This window comes from Lactuca virosa, chromosome 4 (genome assembly GCF_052849685.1).
Source record: "Lactuca virosa cultivar CGN04683 chromosome 4, Lactuca_virosa_CGN04683_v6, whole genome shotgun sequence".
NCBI classification, from domain to species: domain Eukaryota; kingdom Viridiplantae; phylum Streptophyta; class Magnoliopsida; order Asterales; family Asteraceae; genus Lactuca; species Lactuca virosa.
In genome coordinates this window covers 469,961,991-469,975,438 of record NC_136429.1, presented here as the reverse complement: position 1 = coordinate 469,975,438, position 13,448 = coordinate 469,961,991, and positions in this window count along the sequence as shown.

Below are 13,448 nucleotides of genomic sequence, written 5' to 3'. Positions count from 1 at the left end.
AGAAAAGACTCAGTTACTCACCAAGCAACTAAGTTAAGTATAATCCTTAAAAATGGGTTCAATATTCACATATCTATTCAATAAGTATAACTATGATTTAACCGACATTCGGACTAGTGATCCTACCCCGAGCCCACAACCAAACAAGGAACAGGAGTCAAGGTATCTAGCAATAGTCCTAAGTCTATTAAAGCATACTTATACGTAAATAGAGAGACGAATATGATTTGATATATAAAACAAGTTTATAAAAGCTTTAAAAGTGTTTTCAACAAGTTTGAGTATGAGAAATCCTTTTGAATGTAGTTTTCACATGTAAATGATTAACACAATTTCATTGTGTTATACTTGTATTCCCCCCCCCCCTAAAATCATTTAAAAGCATTTAAAAGTGTAATTATAGGGGTATGAACTCACCTGCAGTGAGTGATTCGAATTAAAGATCGATAAAGGATGCTAAGTATGCCAAGTGAAGTCTCGAGCACAAACGGATCCTATTAAGCATATAATGACACATATATGTATATAACTACTGTATATAACAACTAATCATGTAAGGGAACAACCTTAGGTACTAGGAAACACTTGTAATGAAGTGTTACAATCGCATATGATTGTATGAAAGGGTGTTCACGGCCACACTATAAGTGTTTACGTCTATAGAAGAGTTTACGGCCACACATGAAGTGTTTACGGCCCAAGGCTTGATCTTATGAAGGGTTTACGGCCATGGGTTGAAGCGTTCACGGCCACCATGATCTTCATGAAGGGTTTATGGCCCAATGAAGGGTTCATGGCCGTGAACTCTTGAAGAATCATGCTTAAAAGGTGTTTGTTTCATGGGGATTCAAGAGCTTCTAATGGATAACAAGTTTATGGAAAGGATACTTACTTAATGGAAGTCTTGAAGGTGTTCACGGCCCAAGAACAAGTGTGTGTTCTTGGTGTTCTTGGTGAAAAGATGATGATTTGAAGATGTAAACCGTAACTGTGGAATTCGTGGATGAAATCAAAGAGCTTCACGTGAATAAGAAGGACATCAAGTAAATATGGAAGAATCACTTACGATTTTAAAGAGAAAGGAGAGTGTTCTTGATGATACTTGAGAGATTTTTGAGAGTTCTAGACTTGAAGATGTGAGAAATGAAGAAATAATGAAGGAACACCATACATATGAAGAGGGGTTCACGGCCAACATGGGTTCACGGCCGTGAACCCTAGTTTGCGGCTGTGAACTCCTTGTGAAGGTGTTTCCAGCTCGATTGCAACTCAATGATCTCAAGTTAATACTTCCTAACACACAATCCTTGAGTGTTCTAGGCTTAGAACTCTCACATAGACCTTTAACAAAGCTAAAAGTTAACATAAACAAGTCTGACTTTTGATTGAATTGATTGGCTTTACAGGATAGAAATTTCAGGTTGTCACATCATCCCCCCGTTAAAGGGAATTTCGTCCCGAAATTAGAGTTTAAGCAAATACAAATAGACTAAGAAAAAAGATGAGGATATTTCAGTTTTCATTTGATCCTTGAGCTCCCAAGTGAATTCAGGTCCCCGCTTTGCATTCCAGCGAACTTTCACTGTCGGGATACGGCTTTGCTTCGTTTGCTTGACCTCACGGTCCATGATCTCTACTGCTTCATCCACGAAGTTGAGGCTCTCATTGATCTCGATCTCATCGAGTGGGATAACAAGAGTCTCATCGGATAGACACTTTTTCAGGTTCGAAACGTGGAAAGTAGGGTGTGCGTTACTAAGTTCTTGAGGTAGTTTGAGTTTGTAAGCTACAGGGCTGATTCTAGCGATAATCTCAAAAGGCCCTATGTATCTTGGATTTAGCTTCCCACGCTTTCCGAAACGTATCAAGCCATTCCAGGGTGAGACCTTCAATAGGACACGGTCACCAACCTAGAATTCCAAAGATTTCATTCTCTTGTCTGCGTAGCTTTTCTGTCGGTCTCTAGAGGCTTTCAATCGTTCACGAATCTGAACGATCTTCTCTGTCATTTCCCGAATAATCTCTGGACCTGTGAGAGTGCTGTCAGGAACTCGTCCTTTAGCTAACTGCGTATCACCCACTTCAGCCCAGTACAGAGGGGATCTGCACTTCCGGCCATAGAGGGCCTCAAATGGAGCTGCCTTTATGCTTGTGTGATAACTGTTATTGTAGGAGAACTCGAAAAAGGGGTAAATGAGTATCCCATGCCTTCCCAAAATCTATCACACAGGCTCACAACATATCTTCCAGAGTTTGAATAGTCTTCTCACTTTGTCCATCGGTTTGTCGATGGCAGGCTGTGCTCATATCCAGCCTAGTTCCTATGGAACTTTGTAGCGACTGCCAGAATCTTGAAGTGAATCTACTATCTCTATCAGAGATAATGGATATGGGAACACCATGCAGTCGTACAATCTCCCTAATGTAGGTTCTTGTTAGTTTCTCCATCTTGTCAGTTTCTTTGACAGGCAGGAAGTGTGCGGACTTGGTTAACTTGTCTACGATCACCCATATGGTATCGAGACCACCCGTTGTCTTGGTCAACTTGGTTATGAAGTCCATTGTGATCCGCTCCCACTTCCACTCAGGTATCTCCGGTTGTTGTAGCAACTAAGGCACTTGCTCACGAAGGTAGCAATCTCTGCTTTCATGTTAGGCCACCAGTATAACTTTTTGAGATCCTGATACATCTTATCTGAACCTGGGTGGACGGAATATCGGGTATTGTGTTCTTCGGTCATGACCATTTTTCTGAAACCATCGAGCTTCGGTGTCCAGATCCGATATATGAGGTACATGGCTCCGCCACCCTTGACTTCCAAGTTTTTATCCATCCCTCTATGGGATTCACCCGCCACATTTTCAGGCTTCAAGGCTTCTAGTTGAGCCTCCTTAATTTGTGTGGACAGATGTGAATGGATAGTCATATTCAATGATTTGACTGTACGGCCAGAGTATTCTTTCCGACTTAGGGCGTCAGCTACTACGTTGGCTTTACCGGGATGATAACGAATTTCGCATTCGTAGTCATTGAGTAGCTCGACCCACCGTCGTTGTCTCATGTTGAGCTTCTTCTGGTCGAATATATGTTGAAGGATTTTGTGGTCGGTAAAGATAGTGCTTTTTGTACCATACAGGTAGTGTCTCCAGATCTTAAGAGCAAATAAAACTGCTCCTAGCTCAAGATCATGTGTGGTGTAGTTGACTTCGTGTGTCTTCAGCTGTCTGGAGGCATAGGCGATAACCTTTCCTCGTTGCATAAGAACACAACCAAGCCATTGGTTGGATGCATCGCAATAAACCACAAAGTCTTCTATCCCTTCTGGGAGGGATAGTATCGGTGCGCTGCATAAGGCTCGTTTCAGTGTTTGGAACGCCTTCTCTTGTTTCTCTTCCCAGTCAAATTTCACACCTTTCTGGGTCAATGTAGTAAGCGGTTTCGCGATCCTAAAGAAGTTCTGAATAAACCTGCGGTAGTAGCCAGCGAGACCTAGAAATTGACGAATTTCTGTAGGTGTCTTCGGAGCTGACCGGTTCTCAATGGCCTTTATTTTGGAAGGATCCACGTGAATTCCCTCTTCGCTAACCACGTGACCAAAGAATTCGACTCTTCGAATCCAAAATTCGCATTTAGAGAACTTCGCATACAGTTTCTCTGCTCAAAGGGATTCTAGAATCTGACGTAGGTGTTGACTATGTTCCTCCTTGCTACGAGAGTAGATAAGTATGTCATCGATGAATACAATCACGAACTGACCTAAGTAAGGACGACACACTCGGTTCATTAAGTCCATGAACACTGAGGGCGCATTGGTTAATCCGAATGGCATCACTACAAAGTCGTAGTATCCATAACGAGTTCGGAAGGCTGTTTTGGGAACATCTTCGTCTAACACTCGTAATTGGTGATACCCGGATCTCAGGTCAATCTTGGAAAAGTAATTTGCCCCTTGCAGTTGGTCGAACAAGTTGTCTATATGTGGTAGAGGGTATCGGTTCTTAACGGTTAGTTTGTTGAGTTCTCTGTAGTCGATGGACATACGGAACGATCTGTCTTTCTTCTTCACGAACAAGACCGGTGCTCCCCAAGGTGAGAAACTTGATCTAATAAATCCCATGCTTAGCAGTTCGTCCAGTTGACCGGATATCTCCTGCATCTCGGCTGGTGCTAGACGATAGGGCGATTTGGCTACTGGGGTAGCTCCTGGAACTAAGTCGATTATGTACTCGACTTCACGTTGTGGAGGTAATCCTGGTAGTTCCTCTGGAAAGATGTCGGGAAAGTCGTGAAGTTCTGGGATGTTCTTTATGTTTTTCGTCTATTGGCTCATATCGAATACATGAGCAAGGAATGCATGACATTCCTTTCGTAAGTATTTCTAGGCTTGTATGCTCGAGATGATACGAAGGTTCGTGTCTGGTTTGTCGCCATATATAACTAGGGTTTCGTTAGACGGTAGATTAAGACGAATGACTTTCTCATAACACATGATGTCGGCAAGATGCAGACTCAACCAATCTATGCCGATAATGACGTCGAAACTTTTAATTGAGACCGACATGAGGTCGATTGGAAGTGAATGGCTATCTAGAGTTAGGGTACAACCTATGTATATACAGCTAGTGCTCTCAGTCCTTCCGTTAGCCATTTCTACGGTGAACGGTTCTTTCAGTGCCTGTGGTTTTTGTTTAAGTAAATGTGCATATTTTTGGTTCACGAAACTCCTCTCCGCTCCACTATCAAATAGTATGCATGCAAAAGAGTTATCGAGGAGAAAGGTACCAGTGACCACTGTAGGGTCTGCCACCGCTTCCTCATGGCCTATTGCCAAAACTCTTCCCACTCTGCCAGCATTCCCTGCCTTCGGGCAGTTCCTCTTGTAGTGACCCACCTCGCCACATTCGTAGCAAGCCTGGCCCACTCCAACGTCGGGGACCTGCGTGATTGGCCTAGCCGGAGCTTTGCAAAAACGGGCAGTGTCCCCCTTCCTGTTGCAGTTTGTGCACTACATTTCCCGGCAGGGTCCATTGTGGTGGAAGCTGCACTTGTTGCACTTTGGCAAGCTTCCTCCATACTGCTTCATCGGCGCAGTGGCCGTAGGTGCTATCGCGGCATGAATAGCCACGACCTGCTGCTTCTTGGCAAAGTTATGTGTCGCGTTGTTCTTCTTCTTGTTGTCTCAAAACTTCCGCTTGTTGTCTGAGGTTTTGGATGGTTCTGGGACGGTAAAGGTTGTTGTTGTTGTTGGTGTGCGGACTCCGTGATCGATGAGCCGATGTGCCAATCGCTTGGCACTGTTGAAGGTAGTGGTGTTTGAAGCTAAGACATTCCCCTGAAATGGAGGCACTAGCCCCCACATATACCTCTCGACCTTCTTCCCCTCAGTGTGGACCATTCTCGGACATAGAGCCACCAGATCACTGAACCTGGCCGTGTAGGCAACTACGTCGGAGCCCTTCATGGTTAGGCTCCTGAGTTCTTGTTCCCCTCGGGCAGTACTCCTCAATCATGAGCTCCTTCAGAGTTAGTGACTTCACATGGCTATTCCACCATGTGAGGGCTCTGTCCGAGAAGGTACATGCAGCAAATTTTACTTTGCTTCCTTCTGAACATGAGTAGATCTCAAAGATCGACTCAGTCTTTTCGAACCATTACGATAGAGCAATGATTCCTCCAGTCCCGTTAAAGTTCCTGGGTTTGCAGTTGGTGAAGTCCTTGTACGAACACTCCCTAGAGCGCCCGTGAGCATCACCTTAGGTGGAGTTAACACCTGATCCACTCCCGCTAGTACCGTTCGTGTTGAATTGAGCTAGGGCTGCCGTAACAGCCGCAGCCCCTGCAGCTTGGATAGCTGTTGGATCGTATTGTGGAGGAGGTAGTGGTGGTTGAGTTGGAGTTATCGGAGGATTACGTCTCGTTGATCGACATGGAGGCATCTTTCAACTAAAAGTTTACAAAGATGAAGATATTGGTAAGCATTCAATAGCGAGAATAATGAGAGTGATCCATGGACTAAATCACCATAGTCTAACAAAATAGATGAGAGTATGATTTTAATGGAGATCTAACAATAGAAGGATGAAAACATTTGAATATCGATTTCCAATTATATTAGATGTCTGTCAATATCATTGGCATTAAAGATCTAATAAGTTCGGTAAAAATGACCTTGGAGTAGGTCTTACAACAAACCAGAAATGAGAAAATTTTGACAGCACTAAGACCTAACAAACTGAAAGTTCAAGGTCTTAACATAAACAACAAATTTACAGGGAAAAGTGCTACTTAGAGCATAGATAAGAAGACTATTCCTTAAACCAAAAGAAGGGATGAGTAGAGCATCCCCTACTGGCGATGGGCACCCCTCGGATGAACCCTTAATTCGGCCAGCTGACGCTCCACATCAAGAAGGTGTCTCTCATACACTGTTTGGCGTGCTCGGAGCTCTATGACTTCAGCTCGAGTTGCAACTAGCTTTTGCTGCAAAGCCTCATTTTCTCTCATAGCTCTCCCATGAGGAAATTCAAGATTGCGAATACGATCCGTATTGGCGTTCATGTCCGCATCAAACTCCACGGTTTGTTGAATGGCTGTCATTCCTAGCTCAACATTTCGATCCACTCGGCGAACCAAGATGGGAAGAATTTTTTCTGCAGAGACTCCCTCACTTAGGTTGTAGAAGCTTCGGTCTCCGTTGTAGGGTAAGGGTTGACCCTGCTCACGGCTCCACCTATCCAAGTTCTCAGCCCACAAACGCGTCGGGCCTTGAAAAGTCGGACGTGGGTTAGGATTTGGGATTGGAGCCACCAGGGCTAGATCATTGACTTCTTGCTCGGAGTCAGAATCCTCTGGAAGATTTTCTGCAAAATCATCGTCTAAGGGAATTTCATGATTCTCTTCTGGCTCTGCATCGAACCATCCACCATTCCCTTGGTCGGGAAAGTATGGGTTGCCAGGGAGATGAAATCCAGCCATGTTATCTAAGCGAGAAAAGGGATGTAAGAAACATATAATAGACGTACTACTATAAATAATTATAAGATGATTCTTACCAGTTACTTTAGTACTTGCGTAGTGCATACCAGTCATATGTAACCAAGATATAATAGACCTTCGAATAAGTGACTCTAACTCTAAGCCCACAACCAAACAAGGAACATGAAGTAAAGGAAAGATCACAAATTCTCAGTCTATGACACCTTAGTCACATATAACCTTAACGTATCCACCCAACAACTATTGACATACTAGTAAAGACCTTTTAGTTTTCACATAAGTAATTATAGTAACACAAAATACTCCTATAGTATTTTAAGTTTATGTTATGTTCTAAAGTTTTCATTGTAGTAGTGTTGGCAAGTTTTTAGACGTGCTGCAACACCACAACCATTCCTAGGAACATTCTAATCACTTCTCAGAAATATATAGTTGATTAGGATATATCACTCCCAGATCTGATTATATGTCCCCAAGCCTACTTGTGTTGTCCAACAACCGCAATACTTTTGTTCTGTTCTAGTATGACACTGATCCTAGTATGAATGCTTGTATGAATACTTTACTAAAATGTTTTATTATTTTAAAAGTATTAACTCTTGGTCATAGTGTTTTAATCCTGATGTGTTTATAGTTGTATATCTTTTATGGGTTGATATACTCAATTCACTATAAACAAAGCTCTGATACCAATATGGCACACCCCCAAACCGAAACTGCGGAAACGTTCGGGGGCGGAGGACGTCATGTACAGTATCATAACAATGCATAATAGTAACACAAGCAACAACATCATCCATTGCTTTAATAATATAATTTAATACAAGTGTGTTATGTGTATAGTTTGAAAGACCCTAAAATATGAATAAAAAAAAGGCGAGTCTTGAACATGCTCCGTCTTCTCAAAACCTGGTCATCTGTACCTGTCTACTGGTGACCTGAGAATACAAGTTATTTTGAAAGAGTAAATCAACATTTAAGCTGGTGAGTTCATAAGTATTTTAGTGTCAAATGTTTGTATTAGTTTGATGAAAATGTTTGTAAGTGTTTTGATGTAATTGTTTGTATACTTCCTAGAAAATTCTATATTTTCTACTAAACTGGAAAGTAGTCTTCTACCAAGACCCGACTGTTTTGTATGTTTGTTCTTTTGTAAAAATGTGTGTTTTCCCAAGTTTATAACTATCTTTACTAGAAAATAGTTTGCATTACCTTTTATGTGAGAATATCACTATATGAGTAAAATGGGAAAATGAAAGTGTACAATAGTATTGTATAAAGTAACTACAGATGTACTAACTACCTTAAAACCAATAAGTTTAATTAAGGTAAAATGTGATGAGGTTATAACCATGCTCGATTGACTAGTATAAAACACGGCGATCAAAAGACGTCGAAATGGCATGACATTCGTCACCCGTAGACCTGCAGGTCCCACTGTAGCTAGCAGCAAGGTGTAGGAAGGTCAATCCCGTATAGACCTATACACAAACTCACGTTCTCCCTCTTGGAGACTTTGGTTACAAAACGTGACACAGCAGTATATTGCCATGCCATGAAGTAGTGGCTCACATTAATATTATATTGTTCTTGTTATAGTATAGTATGTTCCTTCTCGTTCTAGTTATAGTATGTTCCTTCTCGTTCTAGTTATAGTATGTTCCGTCTCGTTCTAGTTATAGTATGTTCCTTCTCGTTCTAGTTATAGTATCTTCCTTCTCATGTTAGTTATAGTATGTTCCTTCTCGTTCTAGTTATAGTATGTTTGAACTGACTCATGTATGAACTGAATCTTGTAAGTTTCACTATTCTAGAAGTAGTAAGTACTAATCCTCTAAACTATACCTATTATAGTTTACTACTAAGATTGTTTGACTGCTACAGATGTATAGAAAAGACTCAATTACTCACCAAGCAACTAAGTTAAGTATAATCCTTAAAAATGGGTTTAATATTCACATATCTATTCAATAAGTATAACTATGATTTAACCGACATTCAGACTAGTGATCCTACCCCGAGCCCACAACCAAACAAGGAACAGGATTCAAGGTATCTAGCAATAGTCCTAAGTCTATTAAAGCATACTTATACGTAAATAGATAGACGAATATGATTTGATATATAAAACAAGTTTATAAAAGCTTTAAAAGTGTTTTCAACAAGTTTGAGTATGAGAAATCCTTTTGAATGTAGTTTGCACATGTAAATGATTAACACAATTTCATTGTGTTATACTTGTATTCCCCCCCTAAAATCATTTAAAAGCATTTAAAAGTGTAGTTATAGGGGTATGAACTCACCTGCAGTGAGTGATTCGAATGAAAGATCAATAAAGGATGCTAAGTATGCCAAGTGAAGTCTTGAGCACAAATGGATCCTATTAAACATATAATGACACATATATGTATATAACTAGTGTATATAACAACTAATCATGTAAGGGAACAACCTTAGGTACTAGGAAACACTTGTAATGAAGTGTTACAATCACATATGATTGTATGAAAGGGTGTTCACGGCCACACTATAAGTGTTTACGACCATAGAAGAGTTTACGGCCACACATGAAGTGTTTACGGCCCAAGGCTTGATCTTATAAAGGGTTCACGACCATGGGTTGAAGGGTTCACGGCCACCATGATCTTCATGAAGTGTTCACGGCCCAATGAAGGGTTCACGGTCGTGAACTCTTGAAGAATCATGCTTAAAAGGTGTTTGTTTCATGGGGATTCAAGAGCTTCTAATGGATAACAAGCGTATGGAAAGGATACTTACTTAATGGAAGTCTTGAACGTGTTCATGGCCCAAGAACAAGTGTGTGTTCTTGGTGAAAAGATGATGATTTGAAGATCTAAACCAAAAGTTTGGAATTCATGGATGAAATCAAAGAGCTTCAAGTGAATAAGAAGGACATCAAGTTAATATGGAAGAATCACTTACGATTTTGAAGAGAAAGGAGAGTGTTCTTGATGATACTTGAGAGAGTTTTGAGAGTTATAGACTTGAAGATTTGAGAAATGAAGAAATAATGAAGGAACACCATACATATGAAGAAGGGTTCACGACCAACATGGGTTCACGACCGTGAACCCTAGTTTGCGGCTGTGAACTCCTTGTGAAGGTGTTTCCGGCTCGATTGTGTAACACCGTAATTTTTCAAACAAAATTTTCATTTTAAAATCGCATTCTTTTCGTAACATATTGTATAGAAATCTCGTTTATTCAAATTACAAAACACAACTCCATTAATAAGCCAGGATCCTCAAAACGTTACTCTTTCTCTGGTGTGTACAATCAAGCCGGTGCCTTCCCACGATCCTCTGAGATACCTGAAACAGATAAGACATAACACGGTAAGCACGAAGCTTAGTGAGTTCCCCAAAATACCACATACAGCACATAGCAACTCGAGGCTATAACTCGGTATGACCCTCCGGTCAATGTGTCTCAGCGGGACCCTCCAGTCTCGTAGCTCGTTGGACCCTCCAGTCCGTCTAGCTCGTTGGACCCTCCGGTCCGGTCTAAATCGTTGGACCCTCCGATCCGGTCTACTCGAGGACCCTCTGGCCTCGTAAGTCGTTGGACCCTCCGGTCCGGTCTATATAACACATAGCATACATATATCACAATGCACATAAACTCAACATACATATAGCACATAAGACCCTCCGATCTGCACATAGTTACCACTCTAGGTAATATATAGTAAGAAGACTCACCTGACAAGCAGCAAGTAAAGACCCCGCTCCCGGATCTCGAACTAGCCTCCACCTAACACAAGGGATGAATATCTCTAAGTGATACTCTAATCACAACTCTAATGACCGAAGGCTATTCTTCCTCTCTTTAACTCTTTGAAGTGGATAAAAGACCATTTTACCCATCCATGGTCTCTACTACTTATGTTGATCAAAGCCCCAAAGTCAGCAGAAGTCAAACTCGAGTCAACAGTCCATGTTTGACCCGACTCGCCGAGTGCACCCTTGCGACTCGTCGAGTCCACTTACTTTCCTCAGAAATCTCGTGACAGTCCAGCTCAGCTCGTCGAGTTGACCCCCAACTCGTCGAGCTATCGCCTGATTCAGTTCCTCGGGACAAACCCTAACCAACTCGTTGTGACAACCCGAAATTTATTCCGTCACTGTAACCCATTCCGTTAATAAAATTGATTTTATTATTAAAAATTGTCCGTTAACTTTTAAGTTAAATAATTCATCTAGGGTTATTGTCATAATTTCCTACGTGTGGGAAATCAATAAAATCACATATAATGCCCTCGATAATCCTTTGGAGAAATTTCTAGTTTACGACTAAGTCGGGTTACGGTCATTTAATCGGGTAAAATCTTAAACTCCGTTTAATGTCGGGATTGGGTGTGTCCCCACCTGGCCACTAACTCAAGGCCTATATAAAGGTTTAGTGGTCACCATTTGAGTCTTTTCCCACCTTAGAACTTTCTCTCTCTACACTCTCTCTCTAAAAATCGGATTTTGCTCAAGAATCACTCATTCAAGCTCCAAAATCGTAAGTAATCCTTCCTAGCTTGTTGTTTAACTTAACATGTATGCAAATATGTGGGTTAAACTCTCCAAAGGACCCAAAAACTTGTGTTTACGGTTTGGGAACACCTCCCAAAACCGTAAACTCCCAAACGGGAGTTTTGAAGCCCCAAAACCCTTCCAAACCTCTTCTAGTGTTTAGCTATGGCTTAGAAATTTGAATGCATGAACTTAGAACCCCAAGATCATAACTTTTTGGGGGCAAACATGAGTTTACTGTCCATGAACATTCATGAACCGTAAACACCCCAAAATGGGGTTTTGATGCCCCAAACCCTCTTCAATGCTTGGCTAATGACCTAGAAACTTGCTTGAATGATCTTACAACCCTAAAACATGGATTGAGAAGTGTAAACATGAGTTTACGGTTTGGGAAGGTCTCCCAAAACCGTAAACACCTCCAAAGGGTGTTTAAGTGCCCTTGACACCTTGTATGGCTTATATTTGGGTCTAGAATCGTGCATGCATAGCCTAGAACCACCAAAACACAAGAGAAATGAACCAACATGAGTTTATGACCGTAAACTCATGTGTTTACGACCGTAAACTCATGTGTTTACGGCCATAAACTCCCCAAGGAGTGGTCCAAGGACCGTAAACTCCAAGAAGTGTCCATTTCTAGCCCCAATCACTTCCTAAGCCATGAATTCGAGTCTAGCATAATTCCTTGAGTAGTTTAAGACCTTTGAACACCCAATGGCACCATTACCATGAGTTTACGGCCGTAAACTCATGGGGACAATGGTCCAGAAACCGTAAACACACTTAAGTGTAACCAATTGAAGTGTAAACTCCATAGTGAGGCCATACACTCCTTAGATGCAACCTTTAGCACTCCTTGCACTTGAAACAAAGTGTCTTCATGCATTAGGTGTCTATACTTACCTAATTAGTGATTAAACAACTAATTAGATACATTTATGTATCACAACATGTTACATAGGATCCGTGTGTGTGTTCAAGTCCGCACTTGACACCTAGCATCCTACTCGACACTTCCATCCACTACACTCATTGCAGGTGAGTTCATACCCCTTAATCAACCTTTTAAATGTTTTTAAATGCTTTTATGGGGGGGGGGAGGGGAATACAAGTTGAATCAATCAAGTTAGAGTATCAATCACATGTAATTTATAACTTGCAACCAAAAAGATTTTTTTTATACTTTTAACTGCTTTACTAACAAAACTGCTTTAAGCATTTATCAAACTCATTTTCATGTTAAATTGTTATAAAAATATTTCTAAACTCTTTTAAACTCCTTCTTTTCCCAAACCATATCTACACCAATATATTTATATAAGTAAGACTTGAAGGACTTAGGACTGATAACTCACCTTACTTCTTGTTCTTATTGGTTGTGGACTTAAGGTATATTGTTATCTGTCCGACTGTCGTTGAATTCCTAGTTATATATTATATATATCCGTGTTGAATATTAAAGTCTTCATTTCAGTTCAATACCTTTGTGTATCAAAGGCATGCAACCAACCTTACTATTTAACTATAATAGGTATAGTTAAGGATTACTACTCGTGTATACTATTACAATGGTACCTACCAGAGTCCGAACAGTTATGAGTCAATACATCTTAAACATTTTAAAAAGAGAATACTATATACTATACAAGAGAACACTCTATACACTATACCAAAAAGTACATTATACATTATACAAAGAGAACATACTACAACAGAATGTGACATACTATCTCTCGATACGACACTTCACTGTGCTATCACCGTGTAACCAGAGTCTCCTGGAGGGAGAGCGGGCATTATGTGTATAGATCTATACGGGACAGACACTCCCACATCCCGACTGCTAGCTACAGTCCGAGCCGACTAGGCCCAGGGGTGACAAAATGTCACATTTCTATAGATGACTC